The 11,011-nt window shown below is 55.1% G+C and overlaps 1 long non-coding RNA gene across 1 annotated transcript; it reads right to left on the bottom strand.

The window, feature by feature from the left end:
• Nucleotides 1–1,234: 1,234 nt before the first annotated feature.
• On the bottom strand, nt 1,235–3,408 carry LOC117979870 (uncharacterized). The gene is made up of 4 exons (XR_004670923.3): nt 3,294–3,408; nt 2,599–2,696; nt 2,045–2,142; nt 1,235–1,549 (listed from the first exon to the last, which is right to left on the bottom strand). It is a non-coding gene; the product is annotated as an uncharacterized LOC117979870 (long non-coding RNA).
• Between the last annotated feature and the right edge of the window lie 7,603 nt (nt 3,409–11,011).

Here is an 11,011-nt window from a genome sequence, read left to right on the forward strand (position 1 = left end):
CCTCTGCTTTTTTGGGGAGCCATGCTGCTCCCTTACTCTTGTCCCTGCTTTCTCCCCAACTCCTCTCTGCAGGAGAGTGGTGACTTTCCTGGAGGTGAGGGTGGGGTCAGGGGAACCAAGAACACCCATCCCTGGCCCTGCTGGGTCTTTACTCCTGGATCCTGCTTCTACACAGGAAAACACACTCAGTCTATGTCCCGGGGCCATGCATGCAACCCTCACCCCACACATGAACTGTGCAAAGCCCCATCCATACGTCAAAGCCCATATCATTTGCTAATTGATTCATTAATTCATTGATGTATTTATTGATTCAGTGATCACCCAACATTCCTGGAGCATTCTCTGCAGATGGCCTGTGCAGGGCTTGGATCTGACTGATCTCTGGGTCACCCACCCATCATGGAGCCTGGTACACAGCTGGCACTTGATGAATGCCAACTGTAGACTAAAGGAGGAATGTATTCTGGTGCCAGCTGGGTGCAGTGTTGCATTCAAGTTTCCTCGTGCCCACCAGAGTGTGTCCATGCCTCCCACAAGTGCCTGACCCAGGGGTCTGCTCCCTGGAGGCCAGTACCCTCTCCTAGGCCAAGGCCACCCCTTCCCTCTGAGGCCTAAATCAGCTCGGACCTAACATCTGCCAGTTGGTGACCTTGGGTGGATACTTACCCTCTTTGAGACTCAGTTTCCTCATCTGCAAAATGAGGGTACAGATAAACTCTGTCTGTTTCAGAAAGGACTGAGCCAAGGAGCCCGCCTCATCAGACATCTGTGCGAGACTAGAGCAGCCAATGACTCATTTGCATAACAAGCCCTGCGGGCAATTAAATGCTTCCCAGCTGCTGGGAGGCTGCAGAGGCCAGGTCTTCAGGGCTCCTTCATCTCTTCCCATTGTTTGTTTGTGTCTGGGCTGCTGGGAACAGGAGAGGCGCGGCTATAATGGTGCTCTGAGTGCATTTGAGAGGAAGGAGATGATGTCTGGCTGCACGCCTTTATCTAAAGTTGACCTTGACCATCTTCTTTTCGGTTGCTTTCTCCAGAGCCCTAGGCAGCCCCAAGCTACACCCTCTCCTGCAGAAGCTCTCCCAGCAGGCACTGGGTCCCCTCTTTCCTGTGTGGAGAGGGATATGGGGGCAGGAGAAGCCTTTAGCTCGTTCTCTTTTGTCTTTAGAAGAGGAGGGTCCTGCCTGTGAACATTGTGAGTGACCAAAAATGACAGGGAAGGAGATGAAACTAAACTGAAGGAGACTAAAGAGAAATGACAATGACATGTAATGCGTGGTCCTCATTAAGTACTGATTTAGACAAACAGGTTAATTCTATCTAAAAGATATAATTTGGAATAATTGGGGAAATTAGAACGTGGATGAATATTAGATCATTGCTGTCTTAGCTGAGGCTGCCATGATGGAATAGCAGGGCTGGGACTTCAGCAGCAGACACCTAGTTCTCTGGGTCTGAGGCGGGACGTCTGAGATGAGGCCAGCTGCCAGCCGGGCTGGGTTCCAGCAAGGGCTGTCTTCCAGGCTTCCAAACCATCCAGTCCTCGCTAATGGAAAGAGAGAGAGAGCTCTGGTCTCGTTCTCTTCCTGTAAGGGCACTAATCCCATCATGGGACCCACCCTCATGCCCTGGTCTAAGCCTAATCACCTCTAAAGACGCCCCCTCCTGATACCATCACACTGGGGGGCAGGACTTCAACATATGAATTCAACACATTCAATCCATAACAATTACAGAGAATTGAGAAGAAAAGTGAAATCCTAAGCCTCCCAACCATCTGAGCAGACCCCTCTTGGCCAATGGGACCCCAGAGAAACCTTGGGAGATGAGTTCCCACCCACAGCAGGACAGGAGGTTGGACCCGCCTCGTCATATGCCTCCCTCCCTCATTAACTGCCACCGGGCTGCCTCCCTGAGGGCTGCAGAGAAACCAGCTCTTCCAAAAGACTCTGCCCTGCTTATAACCAATGCTTGACCTGCCCCCACCCCGCTCCACTCCGCCCCGCCCCGCACCCCTTACAGGTTTGACACAGCAACTCACCTGAGTTCCTTCCTGATAGGAGAGAGACCACGGATCACAGAGTTTCTGGTCAGTCTGCAGGGGATGCACGGTGAGGGTTTTTGTGTCCTTCGCTTCACCTTTTCACATCAGAGGGTAGAAAAGTCCACCCTCAGATCATGCTGCCATGTCTTGAGCATGGGTCCCATGGAGAGATAGGAAGCTCAAGTGCACACGCATACATTTCTCCTCTCATAAATATTCATGACTCCTCCTGTAGTTCACTGAATATGCATATTTGGCCACCCTACTCACCATAACCCCTTGTCTAATTCTTCCCATTCTCGAAATGTCTGTTTCCTGCTTCTGACCTGAGGCTGTGCTTTCCAGCCTGTCAGAATGGCTGCGCAACAGGCTGCTACCATTTTTATTAGAAACAAAGCTCTCCTTTCCAAACTTAGGATCCTAACCATTCTTCAGTTGACAGTATCAATGTTAAATTTGTCAGGTATGGGATTTTTCAGAAAACTGAAATAGAAATTTTCAGGTTAGTGGGGTTAGGTAGGAGAGTGTCCTGGGCTTTAGTGGATACTTACAGGAAACTCACTTTCAAAATGTATATGGACAGGTAGAAAGCCATGTAGCAACATGTTGACCATCCGTGAATTGGGGAGAAGAGTAGATAGCATTTATTCTATAGGTTTGAAATTTTTCAAAAGAACAAGTCAGATAGAAAGAAGTAGGGCTCTACCTGGAGTTAGATTATGAGTTGGTTAATTCTCCCATCACCCCCAGGGCCTATGTGTAACAGAGCCCATCACCCACTTTTCTCCCCGATCAGAGTATCTGGGGCTCTCCAAGGGTACAGGACCCTGCAGAGAGCAGGGCTCAGGCAGGGAAAGTGGGAAAGAGACACTGGAGGACCTGAACTGGAGGCCAGCATGGATTAAGCTGGGTTGATCCGGCTCAGGGACAGGCAGAAGTGGCCCCCTGCGACTCTCTCTCCCGCAGGCCAACCTACGGCTTATCCCAGCCCAGGCCAGCAGATCCCTGCAGACTCAGGGGCTGAGTGAAGGCATATTTATGCTCCTGGGATTCAGGGCTGTTTGTTAGGCAGAATTATCATGCCTGTAGGTAACTGGTACAGAGTCCCCTCTGCTACCCAGATCATGGACACTGCCAGAGAGCCCCACTTGCCCACCCAGGGCAGGAACTTGGTGGGGGAGGTCTGGTGCCCTGCCCAGCCCCCAGCCCCTCAGCACCTGCCTCCTTCACACGGCTCCTCACTCACCATGCCTCCTGCTGATGTTTACTGAGCACCTGCTCTGTGCCGCACATGCCCGGTGCCAGCACTGTTCTCCACACAATCACACTCCACACCTATTGGTCCTGGGAGGGCGGGCGTATCATCTCCTGAGTGACACAGCAGACGGACAGAGATGTGGGGCATCTGTTTCTCTGTAGGAATGCCATTCTTTCTCCCAACAGCAATGATGATCAGGAGTGGATGAGGTCTCATAAGCCCTCCTGCCTCTCAGCCTCAAAGGGCACCCGGGACTAGCACAACACCGAAGGGCGGCTCACGCCACAGCACAGGCTCCCCTGTAGGGAACTGTCGAGAGTGTCTGTGCCTTCCGTATGCCTAGCCATGCACGCATCTCTGTAGAGATCTGAGCATTTGGAAAGATTAGAAATCATAAACTAAAATAGCTAGAGCAGGCATTTCTAGGGGGTAGGGTTACAGGTGACTTTTATTTGCTTTCTCATAGTTATGTGTGTTTCCAGTATTCTCTGCAATGAACATGGTATTTTCTAAATCAGAAACAAAACGATGGTTTTATAGAGAGCAGGGAGGGAGACTATGCATGGTGCTCCAGCCTGGGGGTGGTGGGGCCGTCTGGGGAGGACAGCACCCAAGACATTCTGTCCTTGAGTCGGGCTTCTGGCCACGGCACCCCAAGTTTAGGGAGAAGAGGAGCTTTGGGGAAGAACCCCGAGGGTCGAGGCTTCAGTCCTGGCTCTCGCCTGCCCAGATTGGGAGCTGGGGCAGGGCCCATGGGTCCTCAGCCTCGGATCCCCCTCTGTAAGATGAGGGGCTCATCCCGCCCTGCACAGACCGCCAAGGGGTCCTGATCACCCACAGAGGTGCCAGGGGGTCCTGATCACCCACGGAGGTGCCAGGGGATGCTGATCATCCACAGAGGTGTGGCCCCCACACCTCATTTCAGGAGCAGCAGGAGCCAGCACCAGTCGCTGTGGGCTTTGTGTCCAAGCACTGCCGCTAGCATGCAGGAGGGAAGCTGGTCTCACCCGTCCACCAGCCTGGCTTGGGCTGCACAGACAGCCTGGCACTTATTGCTAAGAGACAGCAGGTCAGCGCTTCCCAGGGTTGTGCTGTGGTGTTGGAGCGAGTTAATGAGATAAATAAAATAAACACCAAAATAGAAATGTGTGCACAGTCGGGAACCAGAGAGAAGTGGGTTCTCTCGGTGCTGAGCGCTCGCTGCAGGATCTGGCAGGCTGCGAGTCTCCCGTGCGTCTGCAGGCTTGCATTTGAATCATGCATGATTGTAGGTAGGCTGGGCTGCTCCTCAGGCACTGGGTAGGGGGAGAGACCAAATACCCCGTGTTTTATTCTCTTCCTCCACAATGTGCTTACTTGCTCCCTCTGCCAGAGAGGAAGGGACCTCGGTGAGTATTTGGCCTCACCTCCTGTGAGTTTCACCATCTGTAGATGGGGAAACTGAGGCCCAGGAGCTGGTGAGATTCTTCCCTGAACAGTGGACAGGGTCAAGTGAACAGCCGGTGCTGGAGTCAGGTGGAGCTGGTTTGAATCCCAATCCAGCCACTTCTCAGCGATGTGATCTTGACCTAGCCCAGATGATAAATCACACAATGGCTCTGAAGCCTGGATTTGAAGTTAGAATCAATGAAACGCCACCAACGCCCAACGCCCAATGCCCAACGCCCAGCCCTGGGGGTGCAAGGTGGGTGCACACAATTCTTTACCACCTTTTCTAGGTCACAGAGCCTCAGGGCCCTGACCCTCCCCGCTGGCAGGCCCTCCTGCCTGGCCCCTCACTCACCTTCCTCCTTCAGGAGTCCTTAGTGGTCTCTGAAAGGGACATTTTCCAAAGGGGTTCCTGCACTCTCAAAGCAGCTCATTGCCAAACATGAGTGCCCATTCACTGAGTGCCCTCCCGTTCGAGGGGTGCTCAGACCTCAGCGCCTGGACCCTTTCCCACCTCCACTCCCGTCCACCGGCCTCCCAGGAGTTCCCCCACAGACCAGTCACGTGCCGCTTTCTCAAGACCTTTGCACCTGCACTTCTGCTGCCCCCAGCATCTCCATGATGCCCTTGCTCTCGGCCTTCAACTGTTGCCCTGGCAGGGCCATCTCCCAGTGTTCCAGTGCCCACACTTCCCAGCCCAACCCCTGCCTGGGAACTCACATTGCCCACTGTGTCCCCGCTCTCAGGGTGTCCACTGTCCCATGGGGCAGGCTGCCTCCCCTGTTTTGTTCACTGCTGTCTCTCAAGTGTCTAGAACAACATCAGCGCATTGTAAGTGCTCGATAAACAGTCTCCCTTTTGGAAAAAATATGGACACGGACGAAGGCAAACATAAGGAGTGGAGCATGGTGTGTGAGCTGAGCCCGGGCAGCTGCCCTGCATCTGCAAACGCCAAGAGGGACTCGGAAGCAGAGGATGATCATCAGCCATGGGGACCTGAAAACACCCATGTTCTAGCAAAATTAAAACAATATGGGACAGCGTTTTAGAATCAAAGGACAACAAGTATCACCCCAGGCACTTATTGCAGGAGTGAGGCAGCTGGGTGCCTGGGTTCAAAGCCCAGCTCGCCATGTCCTGTCTGCAGGACCCAGGCAAGTTGTTTGGAGTGTTTGTGCCTCTGCTTCCTCATCTGTGATGGGCGTGATAATCCTCTCCTTTTCAGGGCTGCCATGGGGGCAGAGCCAGGTATGTGTGAAAGGCCCAGGCCACCAACATTGCTCGCCCTTGAGACAGGGAGCCCCTGAAGGCTGGGAGCCCATCTGAGTCCTCTGTCCATGCACATGGCTCTAGGGAGCTGGGCTGGACCCTTCGCCTTCCCTAAAGCAGCACAGCCTCAGCCGGAGTTCATGGTGAGGCTGTCCCTTCCAAAGCCAGCTCCTGATTCTCCCCCCGACATGCCTCAGCTCCTCCTCCCCAGTGCCTGGGTCTTGGGACTCAAGGAAAGAGAGGTGGGAAGTCCGGGGCCAGCAGGCCTGCCCCCATCACAGCTGCTGCTCTGCAAGAACTTCCAGGAGAGCAGCAGCCCTATAGCAGGTCAGTCCTGCTGGATCCGTCTCCTCTGGGAGGTGCAGCAGAGGTAGAAGGGCAGCAGCTGGGGTCCCCTTCCTGAGAGGCCCACAGCTCTCCCAGGCAGGCTCCTTCTGGGTGTCTTCCTTTGACCCTCTCCAGCTGAGAGGCAGTTGGTCACCAAGCAGGTGCAAGGCCAGGAGAGGCCACCGGGCAGGGCTATGACCAGAGGGTAACATCTATCCAAGTCATCTGCCAAGTTGGGGTAAGGTTTTTCTCAAGTGGAAGAGGGATGAAGGGTCAGTGCGCACTCCCCTGCTGCTCCCAGCCCCCCTTGCAGAATGGATGGCTATGTGCCTGTGGGGGTGCCTTCCTGGATGAGTATAAAAATAGACTGGAGCAGGAGCTTCAGGGGTGCAGGGTGCAGAGCTGTAGGCATGCAGGGTGCAGGGTGCAGGGCTACCACTGTATACTAGGCACAGGCTAAATACTGGGGCTCAGTCTTGAGGGATACATTCACCTGGCGCCTGGTGCAGGGTGCAGAGCTGTAGGTATGCAGGGTGCAGAGTGCAGGGCTACCACGCAGGGGTGCAGGGTGCAGAGCTGTAGGTATGCAGGGTGCAGAGTGCAGGGCTACCACGCAGGGGTGCAGGGTGCAGAGCTGTAGGTATGCAGGGTGCAGAGTGCAGGGCTACCACGCAGGGGTGCAGGGCGCAGAGCTGTATGCATGCAGGGTGCAGGGTTACGGCGCAGGGGTGCAGGGTGCTGGGGTTCAGGGTGCAGAGCTGAAGTAGTGCTGGGTGCAAGGGTGCCAAGATGCAGGGGTGCAGGATGCAGAGCTGCAGGGGTGCAGAGATGCAGGAGTGCAGGGGTGCAGGGACTGCAAACTGACAGCCCCATGTCCCTCCTACCCTTCACCTCTTTCCCTGTTGGTTTGCTGAGCATCTTGGGAGACAGATCTTGGTGCCGTCTGCTTGGGCTAGTGATGTCATTTCCCTGAGACTCAGCTTCTTGCTGTAAAAGCGGTGATTACAGAGTGTGGCTCCGGGGCTGTCAGCATTGTGTGTGGTTGTAATTAGGTATTGATTCAGTAATTTGGGGAATTAATTAATTAAATCGGCGTGGCCTCAGTGTAGCAAAAAATTAGAGGATGGAGGGTGGAGAGAGACTCAACAGCTGTCTGCTTTTCATGGGACAGCTCAGGGGTGGCAGAGAGCCCCCAGCCTCAGGCACTGCACAATTCCCACGCCTCTGCGTCAGTGCTGTGCTCCTGTGTGACAGGCCAGCCCTCGGTGTGTCTGCACCACCATCTCCCTGACTCCCTCAGCCCCCTGGTTCCCCCACTCCCACCCAGTACAGTGTTTCCTCCATCCCCATGCCTGCGCATATGCTGTTCTGCCTGCTGTTCCAGTCCTACAGCTCCTTCCTGAACAGTGCCACCTCCAGGAAGCCCTCCTGGCTGCTGCCTCTTTTCACTGTTTTCCTCCATTACAGCCTTTTCTGAAGGTACCTTCATGTTTGCATTGTGTGGCTCCCTCCACCTGCTGACCCAGGAGAGGCTCAGTTGCAGGTGAATTTCCACAACAGGACTAGGAAGGCTCCATCCCTCACAGCTTTGGATCTTCACCTGCCTCAACAGAGACCAGTGCTAGAGCAAGAGAGGCTCAGGGGAGCCCAGAGAGGGCCCTGCGGTGCTAAACTGGGGGTCTGGACTGCCCCAGCTGTGCAGCCAGTGGCCAGCAGTTAACACACAGCACTCACCAGGTGAGTGAAGGGAGCAGTTTGCAGCCACCTGCACTGTGTGTGCTCCAGCACTGTCTGGGCCCGAGGCATTCCTGGGGCTGCTTAGGGGATGCATCCACCTAGCGCCTGCTGTATACTAGGGATAGGCTAAGTACTAGGGCTTAGTCTTGAGGGATACATTTACCTGGCACCTGCTATATACTAGGCACAGTCTAAGCACTGCGGCTCAGGCTTGAGTGATACATTTACCTGGCTACTAGGCATGGGCTAAGCACTGGGGCTCAGTTTTTAGGGATACATTTACCTGGCGCCTGCTGTATACTAGGCACGGTCTAAGTACTGGGGCTCAGGCTTGAGGAATACATTTACCTGGTGCCTGCTGTATACTTGGCATGTGCTAAGTACTGGGGCTCAGTCTTGACGGATACATCCACCTGGCACCTGCTGTATACTAGGCACAGGCTAAGCACTGGGGCTCAGTCTTGAGGAATACATTTACCTGGTGCCTGCTGTATACTGGCCACATGCTAAACACTGGGGCTCAGTGTAGAGGGATGCATCCACCTGGCACCTGCTGTATAGTAGGCATATGCTAAGCAATGGGGCTCAGTCTTCTGAGCTGACAAGGCTGAGTGCCTGGTATGTGCTGGGCACTGGGCTGCTGAGTTTACCCACTGGGGTGAGCGGGTGAAGCAGCTGGAGCCCCTCTGTGTGGCAGTGGCCGGTTCCTAGCACGATCACCCATGTTCAGCTAAAGGTCTAAGAGCAAGCTGGTAACGCCCTTTCTTGCACTATTATTCAATATTCCTCATCCCCAATTTCACACACAAACACCTTGGGGTGGAGTTGGCCCTGGCTTCTAGAAAGAGCTCCTGGCGAAAGCATGAGGTCAGCTCCCCTTCTCCCCATAGCTCTCCGCATCCCCAGAGCGTGGAGGCTGGGTCCTGCCTGACTCTCCGGGTTGCATGCTCCTCCCTGGCATTGCTGAGTGCCCAGCACTGTGCTCCAGGGGCCTGCCTGGGGAGGGGAAGCCCTTCTCATTCATTCACCCCACAGGGCGTGACTGTGCGCCGGCCACACAGACAGATAGGGCCAGCTGGCCTCGGGACGCCCACAGGTCCCTGGAGCCAGCAACTGAGGACTGTGGTCCATCGGCAGGCATAGTCAGGCTGTGTCTTCAAACTAAATCCAGACGCTGACCGGTTCCGTCACCTGCACTGCCGCCTCCCTGGCTCACACCCGCGTCCTCTCCACTCTGGGATGCTGCCAGTCTCCTGCGGCAGTTTTAAAAGGTGGCCGTGCATGTCTTGCAGCTCCTCCTTGACAGGTGTGGTCGAATCCCCTTCCCCTTGAATCTGAGCTGGCCTTGAAGCCTGGCTTGGAACCAGTCGCCAGTCGCATGTAGCTGGAGAGCAGCTGTGTGACGTTCAGGGCTGGGTCCGAAGACGCCTGGCAGCTGCTGTGTTGGTCTTTGGGAACATGGAGCGCCCAGGCTCCTTCCTGCAATGCTGCCCCCAGACCTCGAGCTGTGAGAAGCTCCAGCCCCAGGCAGAGGCCCATGGTGGGTGCTCCCGTTCTCGGCCCCACGAACTTCCCATCTGATGAGCAGGAGAGCTGCCCGCCACGTGACTCTGCCATTGCGGACATCAAGCCCAGACGAGACTTCAGATGACCACAACCCCATTGGACACCTGGCTGGAACCGCAGGAGGGACCCCAAGCAAGAACCGGCCCCTCGAGCCTTTCCCAAACTCTTGACCCACAAAACAGCGACCCACTAAAAAAGATGGGTGATTCTCAACCACTGCGCTTCGAGGAGTCACAGCAGACCAGCCTCCCTGTGTCCAACCCGGAGCCCCTGCCGGCTATTTAACCCCGAAACCAGGGGGCAGCCACTGTTTAATCCTGAAGCTGGGGGGCAGCCACTGTGTAACCCCAAAGCCAGCAGGGCAGCCACCGTCCTTCGAGGAGTCACAACAGACCAGCCTTCCTGTGTCCACCCTGGAGTCCCTGCCGGCTGTTTAACCTCGAAGCCAGGGGGGTCCTGTGAATCCTGTACAACGTCCATGGGATTGCACCTCCTCTGTTGAAGACCCAACACTGGACTTGTCTCACGCAGAATAAAGCCGAAATCCCCACCATAGCCTGGGGTCAACAGGGGCTGCCACCCCACCCCGAAGGGCTCAGGTCCCTCCCTCTGCTGTGTGGGGGTGGAGGGGAGAGGTGGAGGCTGTGCTCACGGGGAGCCCAATCAGAAGGACTCCGCATCTTGAGGCTAGAAGTGGGCGACGGTGAGGGAGGCCCCAGCACGGTGCCTGGGCCTTGGATTTGGGACCCGGGGTTGGGGTGACCCATTTGCCAAGTGCCCCTTGAGGGGACAGCATCATCGAGGGAGGTTTCTTTTGGGACAAGAAGGTGAGGGGGTTGAGGATCCTGGGGACGTAGCCAGTGATGGAGGACGGACCCCAGAGGCCTCAAGAAGGCTTTGGAGAGCAGGGGATGAGACAGGTGGGGACCCAGAGAGTCCTGGGACCAAAAAGGGGTGAGGAGGGGCGGAGCATGGGTTCCAACAGTGACGAAGGCCTCAGGGAGAGGAGTCCAGGGAGCTCGGTGTGGACGTGGCAAGTGGCAGGGCCAGCTGTGTGGTGGGAGGAGCAGGCTTCCCTCTGACCTTGTTGGAGTTTGTATGAGCGTGCACACTCTCACACACTCACACATGCATACTCTCTTACACACACACTTACACTCACACCCACACTTACACTCATACACATGCACTCACACACTTTTACACACGCAAACTTTTACATACACACAGTCTTACACACACACTTTTACACACATACATCCTTATGCAGTTACATATACACACACAGCCTTACACTTTCACACACAATCTTACAGTTACACTCACACACACACATTTTTACACACATACACATTCTTACATTCACACACAAATACACA

The sequence above is a fragment of the Pan paniscus genome, chromosome 3 (assembly GCF_029289425.2).
Source record: "Pan paniscus chromosome 3, NHGRI_mPanPan1-v2.0_pri, whole genome shotgun sequence".
Classification (NCBI taxonomy): domain Eukaryota; kingdom Metazoa; phylum Chordata; class Mammalia; order Primates; family Hominidae; genus Pan; species Pan paniscus.